At 38.1% G+C, this 21,071-nt stretch overlaps 1 non-coding gene across 1 annotated transcript; it reads right to left on the minus strand.

Annotated features, from left to right (window-relative positions):
• Positions 1 to 19,756: 19,756 nt before the first annotated feature.
• Positions 19,757 to 19,863, minus strand: LOC145161961 (small nucleolar RNA R71). The gene has a single exon (XR_013738816.1). It is a non-coding gene; the product is annotated as a small nucleolar RNA R71 (small nucleolar RNA).
• Positions 19,864 to 21,071: the final 1,208 nt, after the last annotated feature.

Here is a 21,071-nt window from a genome sequence, read left to right on the forward strand (position 1 = left end):
GCTAGACGGGAGGTACACCAATACTAGAGTGGTAACTTTTGTTATATGAAAACTCAGCCAAAGGAAGGTAGGTATCCCAACTCCCACCAAATTCAATAACGCAAGCCCGTAGCATATCCTATGGTGTCTGAATCGTACGCTCACTCTGATCATCGGTCTGAGGGTGGTATGCAGTGTTGAAGTGTAATCTCGTACCCAACTAGAAACATCCCAAAAATACTGTCCAAAAATTTCATTTTTAAATCATTAGGAAACCATAGTTATCAACATCACATAGAAAACATAAGTCATGTATCTCAAAATATCATAAACACCTGTCAAATATATCAGAGTATAAATATCCCAGGCTGAACAAATGGTGTGTGCACTTCAATCATCCCGAGCTCTTCCCTTTGCTACCGGAAGTACCTGAAACCAAAACTGAAAATTGTAAGCACGAAGCTTAGTGAGTCTCCCCAAGCTACCACATACCATACACATATCACATAATCACATGCTAACATATCATGGGCCCTGCCCGACATCGGACCGCATCCGGCAGCGGGCCCTGCCTGACATCAAGCAAAGCTCGGTATACATATGAGCATATCTACTATTACACATAAACATAAGCATAATCACCTAATCACAATCATATAAAAATTCCTCTCTCCCCCTGACATCGGACCGAAATCCAGAAAGCATACAAACATTCCTCGGGAACCGCCCCTACATCGGACTGGAGTCCGGAAAGTATACAAACACAAACACATGCAGAAATCACAAAGACATCATGCATACAAACATTCATCGGGTACCACCCCGACATCGAGTCGCAACCCGGAAAAACATATAAACCTACATTGGGCCCCGCCCGACATCGGACCTTAGTCCGGAACATAGTAACATACATAAACGGACCGACCTTGGTGCCTTAGACTTGTTCGTATAGGAGAAGACTCACCTCAAATGTCGGGTGAAATAGTTGAATGTCTCTGCTCCTGCAACCGACTCTACTCACGCCCTTAACAAACACACCCTCTTAGTTACCATTTCTTACTCAAGACCCCTTCACGGGTCAACCTTGTTCAAAGTCCAGGTGAAGGTTAAAGTCAACGTCTGGTCAAAGTTAACGGTCAAGGTCAACAGTCCATGTTGACCCAACTCGTCGAGTTCCTTCAGAACTCAGAAACCATGCAAAACCCTGGTTAACTCGCCGAGTTTCCAAGCAACTCGTCGTGTACATGCAGTGTCCAGAAGATCGGGAAAAACCCTAACCACTCGTCGAGTTACCCTACCAACTTGTCGAGTTCATGCAGAATCCAGAAAACGGGAAAACCCACTTCAACTCGTCGAGTTGGCTATCCAACTCGTCGAGTTCCTTCAATTCATTTCTCATTCAGTCACTTTTAAGCTAAAATAAGGCTCCCAACTGTAGATCTAGCCTCCTAGGGCATGGTTACCACGTAAAGTTTCAATCTCTATGTGCATGCAAGCCTCAAATGCTAAAACTAAGCTAAAGAAAAGGTTTAGGCCATGGAGAAGGGCCAAAGCTTCATAAAGCTTGAGGTTTTATGACAATGAGGGCCTAAAAGAGTCCAAATCTGAAGTTGCAACTTCAGCTCATGCTCCATACCAGAAATGACCCACAAAAATGCTAGAAATGGCTTTAAGCCTTTGAATGAGGAGATCTAATACTAGGATGATCAAGGTAACGACTTGTTACCTTCCAAATGATGCCAAGCTGAAGTAGATGTTGGATCTACAAGCTCCTCCTCATTCCTAGCTTCCAAATCTTCAAGATATGCATCAACAACACACTTTAGCCTCTTAAACACTCAAAAATAGGGTTAGATCGCTTAGGGTTTGCTTTTGGATGTGAAAGGGTAGTAAGGAGGCTGGGATGATGGTCTTAAGGTTCCTTAAATAGGGTGCAAACCCTAAAAATTTGGGTTTTCATTTCCAGCTCCTACTCGTCGAGTTGGGTCCTCCAACTCGTCGAGTAGGAGTCGAAACCCATGCGACCTGGCCAACTTCTACACAATGAGTTGGGGCCACCAACTCGTCGAGTAGGTCTTGAGAATTGTATATTAACTTATGAAATTTCATACCTGGAAGTCTGGATGTTACAATTCTCCCCCACTTGTCTTAGATTTCATCCTCGAAGTCTGCTGTCTCAAATAACTCTGGGTAATGCTCCCTCATCTCCTCCTCTGGCTCCCAAGTCGATTCTGAGCCCTTGCGGTGCTCCCACTGCACCTTCACCAGCTCTACCCTCTTGTTCCTCAACTCCTTGGTATTCCTATCGAGGATGGCTACCGGTCTCTCGATGTAGTTTAGGCTGTCATCAACCTGAATATCCTCCAAGGGCACAATCGCGGAGTCATTCACTAAGCACTTCCGCAGCTGGGAAACATGAAAAGTGTTGTGGATCTGGCTAAGCTTTGCTGGAAGGTCCAATCGATACGTCACCTTGCCCACCCGGGCTATAACCCTAAATGGACCGATGTACCTAGGACCCAACTTGCCATGCTTCCTGAACCGGATGACACCTTTCCAAGGTGACACCTTCAGGAGAACCATGTCGTCCACCTGAAACTCCAAGTCTGAACGGCGCTTGTCGGCATAGCTTTTCTGCCGACTCTGAGCAGTCTGAAGCCTGCTCCGGACCTGTTGGATCCTCTCAGTAGTCTTGAGTACTACCTCAGTACTCCCCATGACTCTCTGACCGACCTCTCCCCAACAGATTGGGGTCCTACACTTCCTCCCGTAGAGCATCTCGAAGGGAGGTTGGTCTATGCTTGTAAGACCCATTTTGAACGATCGGTGGATGCAGAATAATATTATCTCGAGATTTAACGAACATAAAAATATAGAAATGAAGAACATATGATGAGAAATTCCATAATCACTAGAAAAGAGATAAAAGATGATACATGAAGAAGGAGGTTTGGGAGAGAACCCACCACTTTCTCTCTCTCTCTAGAACTACATGGAGTGCACTCTCTAGTTACAATTACATGACCAACTCTCTCTTTATATAGGAGAGAGAAAAACACCAACAATACAATAAATTGAATAAATAAATAACCTAACTATCACTCATTATTTGTAGAGCATTTTCATGCTCCAACATTCTCTCCCTAAATGCTTACAAATAGTGAGGGATACAAATGAAGTGATAAAAGGCTAAAATACAGTAATCCGACTAGCAAGTGTGGTAATAAAATGAAACATAATGAGAACCAAATGCTAAGATGTCTCTGAAACTCTGAAGTGTCTGTGAAGTCTGAAACTGGCCATGAATCTCTAAACAGTGAAGGTCTTCAGCTTCAAAGCACCACCAATGAAGCAGAAAAATAAGATCCAAATCTTCAAACTAGTCATAGGCACCATGAGCAAGTAGAAGATCCAATAAAATAAACACTTCGGCTTCAAAAAGTCTGGAAAACATCTATAGTTCTCGAATCATAATACACCCAAAATTATTCAAAGAATAACCTGCTAAAAATGTGAAGCATCCAAAAATGTAGTCCGGATAATAAATAATGTGAATCCAAAGACATGGTCCAACAATGCCAAAAATTTGATCAAAAGATCAAAAATAAGTGTCACGTCACATCGCCAAAATAATCTTCGTCTTCAAAATATCACAAATCCAAACTTGAGAAATCATAAAATCTGAACCGGATGCAAACACAAAATCATCCTGTGATAGAGTCCGAACAATAAATAATCTGGAGCCGGTAAACATCTAGTAATGCCAAAAATTTGATTCGTGAAGACCAAAAATAAGTGTCACATCGCATCACTAAATAAATCATCGTCTTCAAAGTCTTCAAAAATCCAAACTCAAACAATCATATTAACCAAATCCGGATGATATTCTCTCCCTATTTTTGATAACCAATGACCGGATATCAAAAATCAACAAATAATCGGATGGAGAGTGTCGGATACCAAGAGCTTAGAGAGCTCTCCCTAGATGTATGATGGGTCTCGATAAGATGCGAGAAATAGAGTAAAAGAGATACTATGCGGTCATGAGAAGATGGGTGATATAGTTGCTGAAGCTACATGAACAAATACCATAGAACGAAGAATCACTGCATGAAAAAATATCTTTGTTGTGCCGAAAATATCAAAAAATATCCAAACTGCGGTGCCGGAACTCTCGAAGTGGTCTTCAATAGAAAATAAAATCCATATGCTCGAGATACATGATTCGTCAACCGAAGATCAAGAGCGCCAAGTCATAATATCCCATAAAGTGAAGAATGCGAAACAACTTTGTTGATCAATCGCCGTTGCGGTGCAAGCATCACAAAGAATAATATGAAGTCTGACTGTGGTATGGAGTAATCTTCCAAAAATAATCGGCATGAAATGAACCAATGTGACAATCCAAGGTTCGGTTGTGGCAAAAATTGGTTAAAAAAAATAATTGGTGTAAAAAAAATAATTGGTTCTAATAAAAAGAATTGGCAAAATAAAAAAATTGGTGTTAAAAAAAATTGGTTTTACAAAAAAAATTGGTTTTAATAAAAAATTGGCTAAATAAAAAAATTGGTGTTAAAAAAAATTGGTTTTACAAAAAAAAATTGGTTTTAATAAAAAGTTTGCTAAATAAAAAAAATTGGTGTTAAAAAAAATAATTAAGGAAAAAAATAAATAATAAAAAAAACTAAATAGAAAAAGGAATTAAAAAAAGCGGGTTAAAAAAAAGGAGGGGAAAAGAGAAGGGAAGGAAAGAAGGAAGGAGGGAATAAGGAGGGGGGAAGGAGGAAGGAGGGAAGATCCGAAGTTGAGAGGTTGTGGATCAGGGGAGATTGCGGTGGGAGGAGGCAGGTGCAGATGAGGAGGCGGGTGCGGGTCGGACTGCTGAAGTGAAGGAAGGCAGGGCATCTGCGAGGGAGCTGCGGATTGAGCTGCGATTTGTGACTGCGGGGCAAGACAAGAAGCCGCTGCGGTCCGAAACTTCAGTCAGGGCAGGTTGCGGTCCGAAGTGGACAAAGAAACCTATGGTCCGAACCGAAGTTGAGAGGCTGCGGTCCGAACCAAGGCAGTGATCCGAACTGAGGGCAAATGAGGATGACTTGTGGTCCTAAGCTGTTGACCGAGGCTGCGGATAGGGGTTGCGGACCAAGGCCTGAGAAGGGCTGCAGGGAGGCTTCTTAGGAGACTCCGGTAGGCAGTTTTTGGCTGCGAATCGGGGGTCCATGAAGGGCTGAATATATGACGAAAAATGCTATTTTTTCATGATAAATGGTACCGCAAAGGCCATTTATTCATATTTTAATAAGGGAATCTTTTATAAAGCATTTTAAATCAAAAAATGGTCTTGGAAAGGCAAAAATAAGAGTATCAGGTGGGTTTTAAGGGACAAAAGGTGATGGGATTTGTCATAGTCACATGGTTTTTACTTTCTGAAGGAGTAAATAGTGGAGTACTATTTACCCAAAAGAGTAAAAAGGACAAAATGCTTTATACAAACATATTACGTCCATATTTTTCTTCACATTAAAGATCCACAGCAAGAATAAAGAAGGATAAAAGTCTTCATACCTCAAGAAGATTTACAAGATGCTGGGTAAAAAAGAACACCACTTCAAAGAAAATAAGCCCATTAATTTGTGTCTTCTCATTTCCAGGAACAAAATAACCCCTGGAACAGTTTCTTCAACATTTTGGAGACCACAAAAATAATTTCTTCTCCCATTTTTCTTCATTTCTTCAGAACACCAAGAACATAAATTTCCAACAGAGAATTTGAGTGAGCAGCAGCAACATAATTATTCTACTAAGTAAGAATCACCCCAGAAAAATAGAAAACTCATCAGAAATTTCCGGTTTGGACCCGAAAATTCTTGCAAAAACACGAAAAATCTTCAAGATACTCACCGAACGGGAGTCGTTCCCTTGAACTAGTCGATTAAACCTTCAAGGTACGACTCTGATACCAATTGTAAGACCCATTTTGAACGATCGGTGGATGCGGAATAATAATATATCGAGATTTAACGAACATAAAAATATAGAAATGAAGAACATATGATGAGAAATTCCATAATCACTAGAAAAGAGATAAAAGATGATACATGAAGAAGGAGGTTTGGGAGAGATAAACTCTCCCTTGGTGGGAGAGAACCCACCACTTTCTCTCCCTCTAGAACTACATGGAGTGCACTCTCTTGTTACAATTACATGACCAACTCTCTCTTTATATAAGAGAGAGAAAAACACCAACAATACAATAAAGGGAATAAATAAATAACCTAACTATCACTTATTATTTGTAGAGCATTTTCATGCTCCAACAATGCTGGCATGGTAACTGTTGTTATACGAAAATTCCGCTAACGGAAGATACATATCCCAACTACCACCGAAATCTAATGCACATGCATGCAGCATGTCATCGAGAGTCTGAATCGTCCTCTCGCTCTGCCCATCCATCTGAGGGTGGAAAGCTGTGCTGAAGTGAAGATGAGTGCCCATCTCGTCTTGAAACCGCTTCCAAAATCTGGAAGTAAATCGGACATCTCAGTCTGACACAACCGAAACCGGCACTCCATGACGTGCCACTACCTCTCGTACATAGATCTTGGCTAGCTTCTCAGCCGATATACTCTCCTGGATCGGGATGAAATAAGTGCATTTGGTCAACAAATCCACGATGACCCAAATCGAATCTACTCCACGTGCGGTCCTGGGAACCTTCGTGATAAATCTGTAGTGATATCTTCCCATTTCCACACGGGGATATCCAACGGATGAATCTTGTCGTGAGGCCTCTGGTGTTCGACCTTGACCTTCCTGCAGGTCAAGCACCGCTCCACATACCATGCAATGTCCTGCTTCATGCAGGGCCACCAATAATCAGGGCGAAGATCCCGCTACATCTTCGTTGCCCCGGGATGGATGGAGAACCTCGACTTATGGGCCTCATCCATCAGAACCTGTCATACTCCGCCCCAGTACGGAACCCAGACCCTCCCATGCAGGGTCAACAGCCCACGACTATCATAATCAAATGAGCCCACCTGGCCTACGATCCACTCACTCTTCCGGCGCTCTTCCTCCATACCCTCGACCTGCGCCTCTCGGATCTGCTCTAGCAACGATGTAATCACCGTCATCCTCATACATAAGTCTTGTATCGGTGCTGCAACCACATTACGACTGAGCGCATCGGCCACCACGTTGGCCTTCCCTGGGTGGTAAAAGATCTCACAGGTGTAATCCTTCACCAAATCTAAACACCGACGCTGCCTCATGTTCAGATTTGACTGATCCATGAGGTACCTCAAACTTTTGTGGTCCGTATAAATGGTACAACGGATCCCATAGAGGTAATGCCACCAGATCTTGAGGGTGAACACCACCGCCCCCAACTCCAAATCATGCATCAGATAGTTTGCCTCGTGAGGCTTCAACTGCCTCGAAGCGTAAGCTATCACGTGTCCCCGCTGCATCAACACTGCGCCCATGCCTGTGATCGAGGCGTCACAGTAAACCACAAAGTCATCGACGCCCTCAGGCAAAGTCAGAATCGGTGCCTCGCATAACCGTTCTCTGAGAGTCTCGAAGGCTGCCTATTCCTCAGGTTCCCAGCGGAATGTCACCGAATTCTTGGTTAGTCGGGTCAGGGGAACAACGATCTTGGAGAAATCATGTATGGATCTCCAATAGTAACCTTCTAAACCAAGAAAACTCTGAATCTCATATGGAGACCTCGAAACCTCCCACTGCATCACGGCCTCTATCTTGGCCGGATCGACCAGTATACCCTTCTGGTTGACAAGGTGCCTCAGAAACTGCACCTCGCGCAACCAGAACTCACATTTGGAGAACTTTACGAAAAGTCTCCCCCTCCTCAGTGTCTCCAGCACCTCCCTCAGGTGCTCCTCATGCTGCTCCTGAGTCTTGGAATAAACTAAGATATCATCTATGAAGACTATCACAGACCGAGCATCGGTCTCCACATGCGGTTCATGAGATCCATGAACGCGGCTGGAGCATTGGTGAGACCAAACGACATCACCACGAACTCATAGTGACCATAATGAGTCCGAAAAGATGTATTCTGTACATCCTCGTCCCTGACTCGCATCTGATGGTAACCTGATTGCAGATCGATCTTGGAGAGCCAAGATGCGCCCTGAAGCTGGTCAAACAAATCATCAATCCTCGGGAGTAGGTAACAGTTCTTCACCATTACGTTGTTCAGCTCCCGGTAGTCTATACGCATCCGATGTGACCCGTCCTTCTTCTTCACAAACAGGATCGGGGCTCCCCATGGAAAACTACTCGGCCTGATAAATCCCTTGTCGAACAGCTCCTGCAACTGTGTGGACAACTCCTGCATCTCGGGAGGAGCCAACCAATATAGTGCCTTGGATATCGGAGCCGCACCAGGAACTAGGTCAATCCTGAACTCTACCTGCCTCTCCGGAGGCACCCCAGGCAAATCCTCTGGGAACACATCCGGGTACTCTCGTACGACCGGTACATCATGCACAGTCGCCTTACCCTTCTCCGGGGTATTCATAACATAGGCGACATATCCTGTGCAACCCTGCTGAAGGTAGCGCCTTGCCCTCGCTGCCGAACATAAAGTCGGTCCAAACTGCACCCTCTCGCCTTGGATCACTAACCCTCCCCCACTAGGAGTCCAAAATCTCACTAACTGCTGCTCGCAGTCGATCACTACCCCATTGGGGCTCAACCACTCCATACCAACTATAACCTTATTCCCTCGTAGGGGAATAGGGACCAAATCCACAGAAAACTGCTCGTCGAACAACTGTAATGTACATCCCCGATGAATCCTCACAAGCCGAACGGTCCTATCATCTGTTATCTCTACATCGAGTGGACAGTCCAACTCCCCTGGAGTTCCCACAAATCGCTTGATAAGCGCGAGCGACACAAAAGATCAGATAGCCCCCGAATCGAACAACACCAAAGCTGATATACCGTTCACTAGGAACGATTGATATTGCCATATTTATACATATTTTTAGGCAATATTTAAGTACATTTTAATTAATATTTTGGTCATTTGCATGGAATAATGATACTTATAAGGTTAAATTGTATTTTGCAGCCAAATAAAAGACATTTTGAAGAAAAGTGACTAAAAGCGTCAAAGAACATAACTTTGGAGGATGAAGACTTAAAAGATAAAAATCCAGCAAAAAAACACGCACTCACAACGTGAGTATTGAAGGCTCACAACGTGAGTTGGGACATTCCAGAAGATAAGCATCGCGTATCAGAATCCATGTCGAACACGGATAGATACTGAGCTTACGACGTGAGTATGGATAATTCAGAAAGTATAAATAGGACTTGATCCCTACGATTGAAAGCGGTTGGCCGGCTTGAGAGGGTTTTCTGGAGTCGCAAATCAGAAGAAGAGAAGGCTAGGAAAGTGGTTTGAATATCAAGGAAGAAGAAGAGTTCATAATTACTTCTTAGTTTTGGTACTTTTAATATGCTTTTGACTATGAATTATGTTAGCTTAATTGTTAGTATGTCCAGCTAAATCTAGCTGCTTTTGTTAGCTAGATGAAGCTGGAACTCATGGTTTTAATATATTAGTTTAGACTTTGCTTGTTGGTTATGTCTTGTGTTTGATTGGTATACCTAGCATGTTTGATTTGATGTTAGATTGCTTTAATGTCTTATTCTGTGTACTTAATGACCATTACTCTGCATGAATATGAATACCTAGTAATCTAATGAACATTAGGTTATTGGAGCTAAGATCGAACCAATCTTAGTTAAGGAATTGAATTATTAAATTAGGTTGCGCTAGAGAAGTCATGTTATGACCATAATTTGTGTTTGTTAACCCAATCCTACATAGCTCCAATATTATTCAACAATTGATTATGTGTTAAATTATGTGTGAACATACATAGATCTACATGAATTAATTGATATTAGTAAATTTAGAACTGAATTGCTAATAATGTTGTAACTGGTAACCAACAAGAGTAGTTATAATTAATTTATAAACCATTGAAGGAAAGTGGATTCGAACTAACAGAAGTGTTTGTTTATTGATTGAATTTGTGTTAAGAATTAAGTTCATCTAAACTTGTAAAATTAGATAAAAACCAATACTTGGCTAGAAATTTAGGTTAACTTAGTAGTAGGTAAATTAATTAGTTAAAACTGTTCCCTGTGATCGACACCCGACTTACCCACACTATCCTATAATTTGACTAGGTACACTGCCTAGGTGCAATTTAGTTAGTTAAGTTAGTTAGGTTAATAATTTAAAATTAGGTGTAGCTATTTGCACGCATCAAGTTTTTGGCGCCGTTGCCGGGGAACAACTTATTTGATTGTTGATTTATTTGTTGTAGGTTAATCGATCCTTTTTGTGGGGTAAAACCTGTAAAAAGTTAATTTTTCAGCTTAGATTTTTTTTTAATTTTTTTCCGTACTAAACTCACGACGTGAGCTTCACTGCTCACGACGTGAGTTCAGTAGTTTTTTTCGTTTTTCTTTGTTTTTTTTATTTTAGTTCTGTTTTACGTTTTTATTTTTGTTTATTTTGCAGAATTTCATGACCAGAGGTTCCAACACACCTTTGGTGCCACCACTTGAAGATCCAGAGTCGGCCCTTCACAAGAAGACGGATAAGAACGCAGGAGTGAACCAAACACCGAAGAAGTCATCCTTCAAAGATCTCAAATCAGTCTTTGGAAAGAAGTCGGGAAAGAAAGTGGGAGAATCTAGTACATCATCAAAGGTTGAAAGCTTTGATAAAAAAATCTAACCCACAAGAATCCGAGTACGAATCCGACCCAGAATTCGAACTACATAGAAGTGAACCCGAAGACGAGCCAGAAAACGAGATGGAAAACATTGCAGATATGTCCATGGGAGCTTATAAGAAGCGAATTAGAGATGATGCTGGTCCAGGCCTAGTACAACCTGCAATTCCTGCAACTGCCACATTTGAGCTGAAGGGACACATCCTTACTGCACTTAAGGATGTACCATTTTCTGGAAAGGATCATGAGGATGCTTACAAGCTTTTGGATGAAGTTAATGACATAGCAGACTATTTCAATGTCCCAAATGTTCCTAGAGAGACAATCTTGCTGAGGATGCTACCGGTCACTTTTAAAGGAGCTGCAAAAGACTGGCTAAAGGCACTACCACCTGGTGCAATCACTACTTGGTCCCAAATGCACGAGCAGTTTTTAGAACAATTTTGCCCACCTTCCAAGCACTACAAGAAAAATGACTTACAGTCACACCAAAAAAATGTGACCATATGCGTATAGTGACATTTTATTTTTTCACTGAAAGTGTGACGGAAGGTGACGTCATCGTATGGGTCTAATGGTCACTTTAAAATGTAGTGTCCGTATGATATGAAAACATGTGGTCGTATCATAAAAGTGTGGCAAATATGTAGGGAATTTTGTTCCTAAAATCAATCATTTTATCCAATATTGTGGCGTTAAACCGTCAGTAGACACACTTTTTTAGTAATTGTAGTGACTGTATATCACCGACTAACGATACACATGTTGTTTCAATGTGGCGTTTTGCTAATAATTTGTCACACAATTCAAAGTTTATTAAAACTGTTGAGTGTCTTTTGCAAACATGTAATTACGATGAACATGACCATGTTCACTAAATGGCCACATGTAATTGCTTTCATAAGTGACAATTTGTTAATAATTAGTCACACAAACAATATCTTATTGTGATCATTGTCTATCGTATAGAGACACACAATTACGTGAAATATGACCATAAGTGTTATAAAGACACATTATATTAAAATTACGGATTTAATATTAGCTTACGGTCATATTTGCATTACTTATCATGACCGCTTCTTTTTTTTAGACATATAAAAAGTTGTAAGTATGACTATTTTATATCATTTCGACATAGAAAATCAATTAAAAATAACCACAATTGATTTATAGACACAATGGTGTAACTAATATTTATATAAAGTCACATAAAATATTATAATTTTGGTGTGACTAATTTTTATATAAAGTCACATGATTTTTGTTTAATATGGTGTAACTAAAGCTACAGTTACCAATGGACATATTATCCATTTTATTTCCAATTTTTGTAAAATAAAAACAACAATAAACACGATAAAACTTAAAAGAAAATGATATTAACATTAATAAAAAAATCAATACATAAGTTTTCAATTTAAATACTAAAGACATTAACTTGTAAACAAAAGATATATATATATATATATATATATATATATATATATATATATATATATATACACACACACACACACACAAGACTTTACACATAAACTAAGAACTATATCTCCAACTTTGTTGTCATGCCCTCTAACGTTGTATAAGTTTTCCTTTTCTTCTTAGAATAGTGGAGTTCCGTGTTTTAATTTTGATTGGCTGGTGGATTTGGTACCTAGAGCAACAAAAATTATAGGTGTCAAACATTAAGATAAATATGAATAATCAACTAGTGTTAATGTGTTATACTTGTGCATTATCTGACTTGACCAATGTAATCTTTAATTTCTTTTATTTCATCATACTTTCATTTTTTCCTATTATAGTATTGTCCTTATAAGAAAAAATATAGAAGTATAATGTTATAATTGGATAGTAAGAAAAAGTTAGAAGTAAAATGTTGTAATAGATTAAGAAATGGAAGTAAGAATTTCATTGACTACTTACATCTTTTGTAATAAATCCATCAAAAAGGTTGGTGGTTTTCCAAATACATTTATCTCTTTCTCTGTTGCCCCACAAACAACAACAACCATGCACCCAACACCTAACAATGCAACACATTACACTTAATTACCATATGACCCTTAAAGCAACAAAGTCAAACCTTGACACCCAATTTGTGAAAAGTCATATAGCCAAGACTAAACATGTTGTACTTCATTACATTGAAACCAAACCCGAAAAGTAAAGGTGGGATATAGACTCATGCTTGATATTTAAGTGTAACAGATGTGAATGCCCTTGATTCTTACCTGGCCATTCTTGTAAATCAGTCATATTGATAGTGATACCACTGTTAGTAGCAATGAAAATGCATCTTGGATTCTCATGAATGCAAATAGTTGCATACCTGCAAATTACTCACCACTTACATCTTTTTATAAATTTAACTTCAACAAATAGATATAATTCAAGAACACTAGGTATATAAGATGTTATTAAAATGAGTAAATGGAGTATCTTACTGTATTTTTTCATAGTTTACATTTGTATCATATCCAACCAAACTGCTCCAATCTGCATCATAACTTAAACAAACTATTATTTGATGACGTACTATTAAGCAGTAAAAAATATTTAAAATATGAATTCAAGTTATGTAAACATTACATTTTTATCATGCTCAAAGAGAGTAATTACTTTAAGGTGTATAGTTTTTGTCCCTTCTTCCTGCAGATGCATTTATTAATGTCCAACCAAACCATTTATCATGTATATTAAATACCCCTACAACACAAATATGTTGCATCTCGAGATAATAGTAAAAAACTTGGATTAAAATTGGCAGAAAAAGATTGAGACAATTGGAAGTACTAGCTTCAAACGAGTGTAATAATTTAGAAAGCAAGCAAATTGGTAGGAAACATTTATGGTGAAGAAAAAGGAGGTGGATGAAATGAATGACAACTTTTTTAATAAGTCAAAGCTCTTTTATATTTTCTTTTATATTTTGATAGAATTAGTTCATAAGGGTTAATAAAGATGACATGATTACTGTTAGAGGATTTTAAAATAAGCAAATAAGTGATGCAAATGCATTATCACACAAAGATAGATGTCAAGAAAATTCTAATTCTGATGCCCCTGGTCAAAATCCAAACTTGCCATCCTAACATAGTTTAACAGTAATTTTGATGTCAAGAAAACGAATAGCAAATGGAATACATACTAATGCCAAGAACATAAACAACCATATTAGATAAAATCAATAACACAAATAACATCAATAACACATAATACAACATACATACAAACACGCAAGTCGAGAAAAAACACTAGTAGCATCAAAATTCTTGGAGTCGTGATGAAATTGCCTTGAAGCTTTTTGCTGATGGATTATGTAATTTGTCACATGAAAACAATTTTATAGTGATTTGCTTGGAAATTACTCAGGGATTTTGAGGGAAAATGTTGTGATCGTGATCATCCTTAAGTACAAAATCGAGATTTTTTCTTCAATAAATTGAAGATACGATGTTGATGTTTAGTGCTATCATGCATACAGTTCCGATTTGAGAGGTAGAGGGCAATACCACATTCCATTCATTCCCTTATTCTTACCTACCAAACACCCCCTTAATCAAATGCTTTTAGAATGGAAGAAGAACTAACCTTCAGAGATGACAAGGATAGATGTTGGAGGGATTCCGGAGGAGCAGACGATGTCGGAGGATATCCGGATGAGTAGAAGGTGTACCATCGACCAAAAGGCGATGACAAAGAGCCAAAGAACATTGGTGACAGTGGTTTCTGTTCACCGGAGGAGGCAGAACAGCAAATCGATATACCCACCTGCCATCGGTCAGACAAGAACTCATCGATAGATCAACTTGCTCTCAAAATTATGGTGACAAACGACCTAATTTTACCTGTGGTTCCTTAAAAGTCACCTCCATGTGCACCGATTAAGCAAGAAATTAGGAATGAAAAACTACACAATCGCATTCAGCGGCCAAAATCAACTCATTTGAAGACCAATCGACTAGTCAGCAGGGTAGATCGTAGAGTAAAAGCATATTTTGAGCGATTCTTGGGCGTAGAAACAGATATGAGAGAACGGAGCGAACGGAGCCCCGACCCTTGTATATTTGGGAAGAGTTCGAATAAAAAAAGAAATTAAGATAAAATAAAGATAAAATGAATTAATGTTTGGGAGGGAGTTTAAATTTAAGGTGTGTGAAAGTGAAATTTAAATAAAATATTGTGTGGGAAATTTAAATTTTCATTTGCAATTTTGAATGATGGTGTTTAATATATATATATATATATATGTGTGTGTGTGTGTGTGTGAGTTTATTTAAGACCAATGCAATATTATGATACAGAATGATGTGTTTTGTGACTATTCATTTTGGATGCAAAAAAATGGAAATATTAACTAAATTAAAGTGAAGCCCTAAGTCATAAACCTTAAGACATATATAACTCAAAAGCCCCAAGTTATACATGGCAATTTATGAGCTTGTGGGAATAAGTGTACAAGTATTTGTGTGTAGGGGTATGGGTATAGGTATATAGGTGATGGTATGTGTGTAGTCATGAACCAAAAGTCATAAGCCCTTAGTCCTATACATCAAGTCCTAACTCATAAGAAATAATTCATACACCAAAATTCATATGCCTTAAACCCTAAGCCTTGGTCCATAAGCCATAAACCATAAACCATACGCAATATGACCTAAACCCTAACTTATAAGCACTACTCCTTAAGCCATAGACCATAAGCATTGATCTGAAATCCATACACCATAAGACACAAGCCCTGAGCCCTAGACCCTGAGCCTTAGGCCATGAGCCATGAGCCATATGGCCTAAGCCATAAGCCATAAGCCATAAGCCATACGTCATAAGTTATATTACTTAAGCCATAATACATAATCAATAATTCATACACTACACGGCGTAAGCCCTAAGCATAATCCCTAAGACATAAGACTTAATACATAAGCCTTAAATCATAAGCCTTAAGCCATAAGTTATAAAACATAAGCCTTAATCACCTAAGCCCCAAGACTTAAACACTAAGTCATAAGCCTTAAGCATTAAGTCGTAAGCCATAAAACATAAGCCTTAAGAATTAAACCATAAGTAAGCCATAAGTCTTTAAACACCATAAGCATAAGCATTTATCCTTAAGCCATAAGTCATAAGTCATAAGTTATAAGCCATAAGCCATAAGCCATAAGCATTTATCCACCCACCCCACCACCCACCTACATCCTACCATCTATTCTAAGTTAGGTGTGGTGGGTGTGGGAGTATGATTGGGTGGGTGTGAGTGTTGAGGCTTATGTCCACCACCACACCTCACCCATCTCATATCCACACCTCACCCATCTCATTGGTGAGGTAGAATTAGGTAAGTGAGTGGGTGGGTATACATTGGGTAGGTTAATGCTTGTGGACTTATGGCTTATTGCTAAGGGTTTAGGGCATACAACTTACAACCTATGGCTTAGGGGTTAGGCTTTAGGATTTAAGGCTTATAACTTATGTCTTATGGATTAGGGCTTATGGCTAGTGGATTAAGACTTAAGTCAAATGACTTATGGTTTATGGCTTAAGGCATGAGGCTTAAGGCTAAGGATTTAGGGTTTACAACATAATGATAAGGACTTAGGGCTTACATATTAATGCTTATGGAATAACTATTAAGGCTTAATGATTAATGATTAGAGCTTAAAGCTTATATCTTACGGATTACTACTTATATAGTAATGCGTGTAGTTGTTGGTGTGAGTGTAAGTATGACTGGATGAGTAGGATTGGGTGGGTGTAAAAGTAGGTTGGGGATGTAAGTTTGGTTGTAGGTATGGGTATAAGAAGGATAGTAGGGTGTGGTGTAGGAGGTGGGTGTATGGAGTGGAAGTGTCAAGCGAGTTGGAGGTGGGGTGTGGAGATGGAGTGTGGTGGAAGTGATGTAGGGAATATCATAATCTAAATGACTGAAAGCAAGAGCGAGCTACGCAAGATCAAATTGTTAAAAGCTCAAAATGAACCGAGCCTTAACGAGTCCGAGCCTGATCTCGATCCTAGAATAAAAATCATTTAGCGAACGAGCCTGATCTCGAGCATATACTTATGGGATCGTTTAAGCTCGCTAACTTAAACGAGCTTTTGTATAATATACTTTTATTTTATATATTATTATTTACTACTTATATATTAATAAAAAAAATAAGGAGCTGATCCCGAGGTCCATATATGTTTAACGAGCTCGAGGCTCTTAATGGCTCGATTAGAGTAAAATTCGGCTCGACCCTACTTGTTTACATCCCTACTTTGTAATCCTAAAATTCTTTTTCCATTAGAAACATTTGATTCCCACCCTATCTTAACTATTTGTTATATAAATATTCCCTCAAAAAATTTTATTTCCCTGCCATAAAAATTGTTTCTTCATTTCATAACTTCATATTACATCCCCTTCCTAGAATTTTGAAGCCCTAATAAAAACATTGGCGATTGAAGACAACAACAACAACATTTCGAATCAGATAGAGTCTTTCAATGTCACCTTCAAATTTAAAGGGTAAGTAAACATATCTTCTTTTGTAGATGGTGCCAGTTTCCGATATGCCTTCTTCATCACCAGAGTTTTCTTACGCTTACGTTGCCTATTTCCTATCCTGATAAGATAAATTTCAACATTATTCATGTAAGGTTTTGGTTCACTTTGATTTAGGATTAAACTCTTTCAGGTTTATTTTTAATTTGGGGATCAATTTGAATTCATAGCGTGGTAGATGGAAGCTTAATTTTTGATTCAAAATCTGCCTATGCGGCTAAACAAGGGAAGAGAGGTGACAAATTTATTTGTAGATCTTCTCAAGCTTCATTGATACATCTTAGAGATATGGTTTTGTGTGGTGATTTCCAAACCTGATTGTTGTTCAATTGGGTGTTGGTTCTTGATCCGAATCTTACAAATTTAGGGCCTGTGTTTTCTAAATTAAATTGGTTTATGATAGTTTAAAGAAAACAATAGAGCTTTTGAACCAAGCAGTCTGATTGTTGGGTGTTAGTTGTTTTACTTTTCTACATACCCTTTTGTTGGTTTGTAATTATATAATATTCTAAATTTATTGTTAGTAGAGCAATCTTGATCTTGAAGAAGCTCCATAAGGTTTCTAGGATGCATCACCAAACCATTTTGATTCAAAAAATCTTCTCCATTTTGCATTCCCGGTTGTAGTTAGATTGTTAGAGCTTGGATCCGCTTATAATCACGGAATCGTAAGCTCTGGAACTGAAAATGAACACTACTGAATGCAAAATCAATAAAGGGACAAACAGAATGGAATTCTCAAACAGTTTCCTAAATAAATCAGATCAGTTTTCTTTCATTAATCCACTTGCTCAAGCCTCCATACCTGGAGTTCATCAATATAGCAGTGAATCAGATGGTGTAGTCATTCAACTTCAGGTACTTCAAATACTTTCAAATGATTTTTGTTCTTGTTAGATGCATGTGAAGTAGGTTGTGATGAAAATATTTATTTTTACTCTTTCATGCTTCAGGTAGTATAGGATAAATAGATCAGCAATCACAAAGTTAAAACAAATATTAGACTTTGCCAAGGGTCTTAACCAAGGGCTGATATGGCAACAAGTAACACTCAGGGGATGCTTCTTAACCAAGGGTCGATGCTTGGAGGCATTGTTCCAACTATATTCCAAGATATGGCAAGATATACATCTATATGTAATAGCCGATGTTCTCCTTTTGTAATTATACATCTTTGTTTTATTGTTATAGCCTATATAACTTATAGGCATGACTTTTGGTACCGGAAAACTCACAAGCCTATGGATGTTCCGATGGGTCCTCGCACAGTTAAAAAAAACATATGACTATTTGGCCTATTTTGGTAGTTTCATCTAGTAAAACATAAAATATTTAGTATTTAAGATATTTGAAACTTGACATTTTATGTATAAAGTTTAGCTTTTGGATCCTTTTGGTCATTTTGACTATTTAGGTCCGTTTTTGGCATATTGGTCAAAATAACCAAAATGGACAATTTGTACATTATATTCAGCTTAATAAAAGCAAAATCAGAATTTTGGTTATTTAAAACTTCCAAATTATGGTACAAAGTTTCCTTTTCAGACCGGTTTTGTTATTCTGACTATTTAGGTTAAATTTTTGGCATCTTCATCAAAAATGACCATTGTGATCATTTTTCTCAGTACAATCAGCTAGTAAAACAGAAAAAAGTAGTATTTTGCTTTTACATACCTAATAATTTAATCAATGACCATTAAATACTTACAATCATTTTTTTTTCTTTCATGATGACTATTTTTTACTTTTATACATACACCAAATCGTAAAAAGTAACAATAAATTACTTATAGTCACAATTATTTTTGTTTTTCATGAACATGATTTACCTTTTAGCCACACATAAAAAACGTTTAACTGTGACTATAATATACTTATACTGATACATTTTTTTCTTTTATCATGACAAATATTCATTTTTAGACACACATAATAAATTAAACATGACCATAAAATACTTATAGTTACTTGTTTTGTTGTTCTTAATCGGTGTGTAATAAACGCTACTGTATGGACACATAAAAAATTAATGTGGCCATATATTACCTTTTAGCTACATTACATTCAAATGTCAATATATGCTCCTTGATTCAACCACATAAACATTTGCTTCATGTGAGCATATACTAATCTATCGTCTCTTAGAAAAACCATCACAAATTTTTTCCATATATCTAACAAACCTATGGCGGATGTTGACATTTGGCCACATTGTTCCGGTGTGGCGAATAATTGTCACGTTTATTATGTTTAAATGTTCCTAAAGGTTTCAACTATATTACTAATGGTCACAAAATACAACTTAAAATGTTGCTAAAACAATGACAGGATTTTATCAATAACCTTTAGACACAATTTTAGTCAAAAGTGTGGCTGGCCAGTTTTGGGCAAAGTGTGACCATAGGTCATTTTTGTGCTAGTGAAGATAGCTAAACTCAAGAAGGCAATAACCAATTTTAAGCAAAATACGGGTGAGTCACTTTATGAGGCATGGGAGCGCTACAAAGGATTGTTAAGAAATTGTCCTCAAAATAACCTTAACATACAACAAGAAGTCTCAATATTTTATGATGGTGTTAATGTCATGACGAGGCAGCTCCTTGATTCTCAAGGACCAGTAACTAAGAAAAATCTGGGGGAAGTCAAAGAGCTGGTTGAAGAATTTTCAAAGCACTCTCGTGAGTACCACAATCTAAGGCTGGATAGAGTTAAAGGAAGCGGGGGTGGACAATCTGCAGACATGGCTGTTGTACTTGCCATGCTTGATACTATGGATAGGAGAATGACAAAGATGGACCAAACAATACATGCTATAAGAGTTGGGTGTGAAAGGTGCAATGGTCCACACATGACCAAGGACTGCCACTTGGATGATAATGGGTATAAAAAAGCTCAAGTTTGCTACTCAAGTGGGAATAAATATGATGAAGACTGGAGAAAACCAAAGAAGGAGTGGCTGGCATATGATGAGTACAAGAAGCAAAAGGAAGAAAAATATAGGCAGACAGGCCGAGGCTGTTGGGTTATGAGCATTCTAACACTCCTAAGTGTACATGCAACCCTAAATACCTTGGATCTATGTTTTCTCTATTATACATACAATTATGAACATCCAAGGTATTATCCTAATCTAGCATACAAAATAATAAATATAACAAGATAGAATACATACCTCTTTGATGTAGAATGTCTTCATGAAGCTTGAGTGCCTAGTGCCCCAAGTGTGACACCTTAAATGGTTCACACAACACCAAATACACTTGGAATAACTTGAGAGAAACTTGAACACTCCTTGAAATCGTCTAGCCCTCACACTCACACATTAGTGCACGATTTCTTGAGCCATGGGATTCTTTTATATGGTGGCTATTAGGGTTACACCATGTAACTCATAACTTTACCCATTCCTTATGCTCCATGGATTTTAACCTCCATGGAGTATCCATGGGTCACCCCATGGACTTAGTCCAACATAAGGAATCTTGGATCACAAGCCCACATATATAAGAATGAATGATTTACACAATCAACCCATATATTTAATTAGTCTCCTTTTGATCACTTAATTAATTCCAAATTAATTCTTGATCAATACTAATTAAATAACCTTATTAATATATTAGAACTTATAATATATTAACCAACCTTAAGTGTTATTTCTCTCATTATAGTCTATCCAAATGCATGATGCCATGCAACCCAAATGGACCATGACGGTTTGGGTCAAGTCTTACCAATTATAGTTA

This window comes from Lactuca virosa, chromosome 2 (assembly GCF_052849685.1).
Source record: "Lactuca virosa cultivar CGN04683 chromosome 2, Lactuca_virosa_CGN04683_v6, whole genome shotgun sequence".
Taxonomy (NCBI): domain Eukaryota; kingdom Viridiplantae; phylum Streptophyta; class Magnoliopsida; order Asterales; family Asteraceae; genus Lactuca; species Lactuca virosa.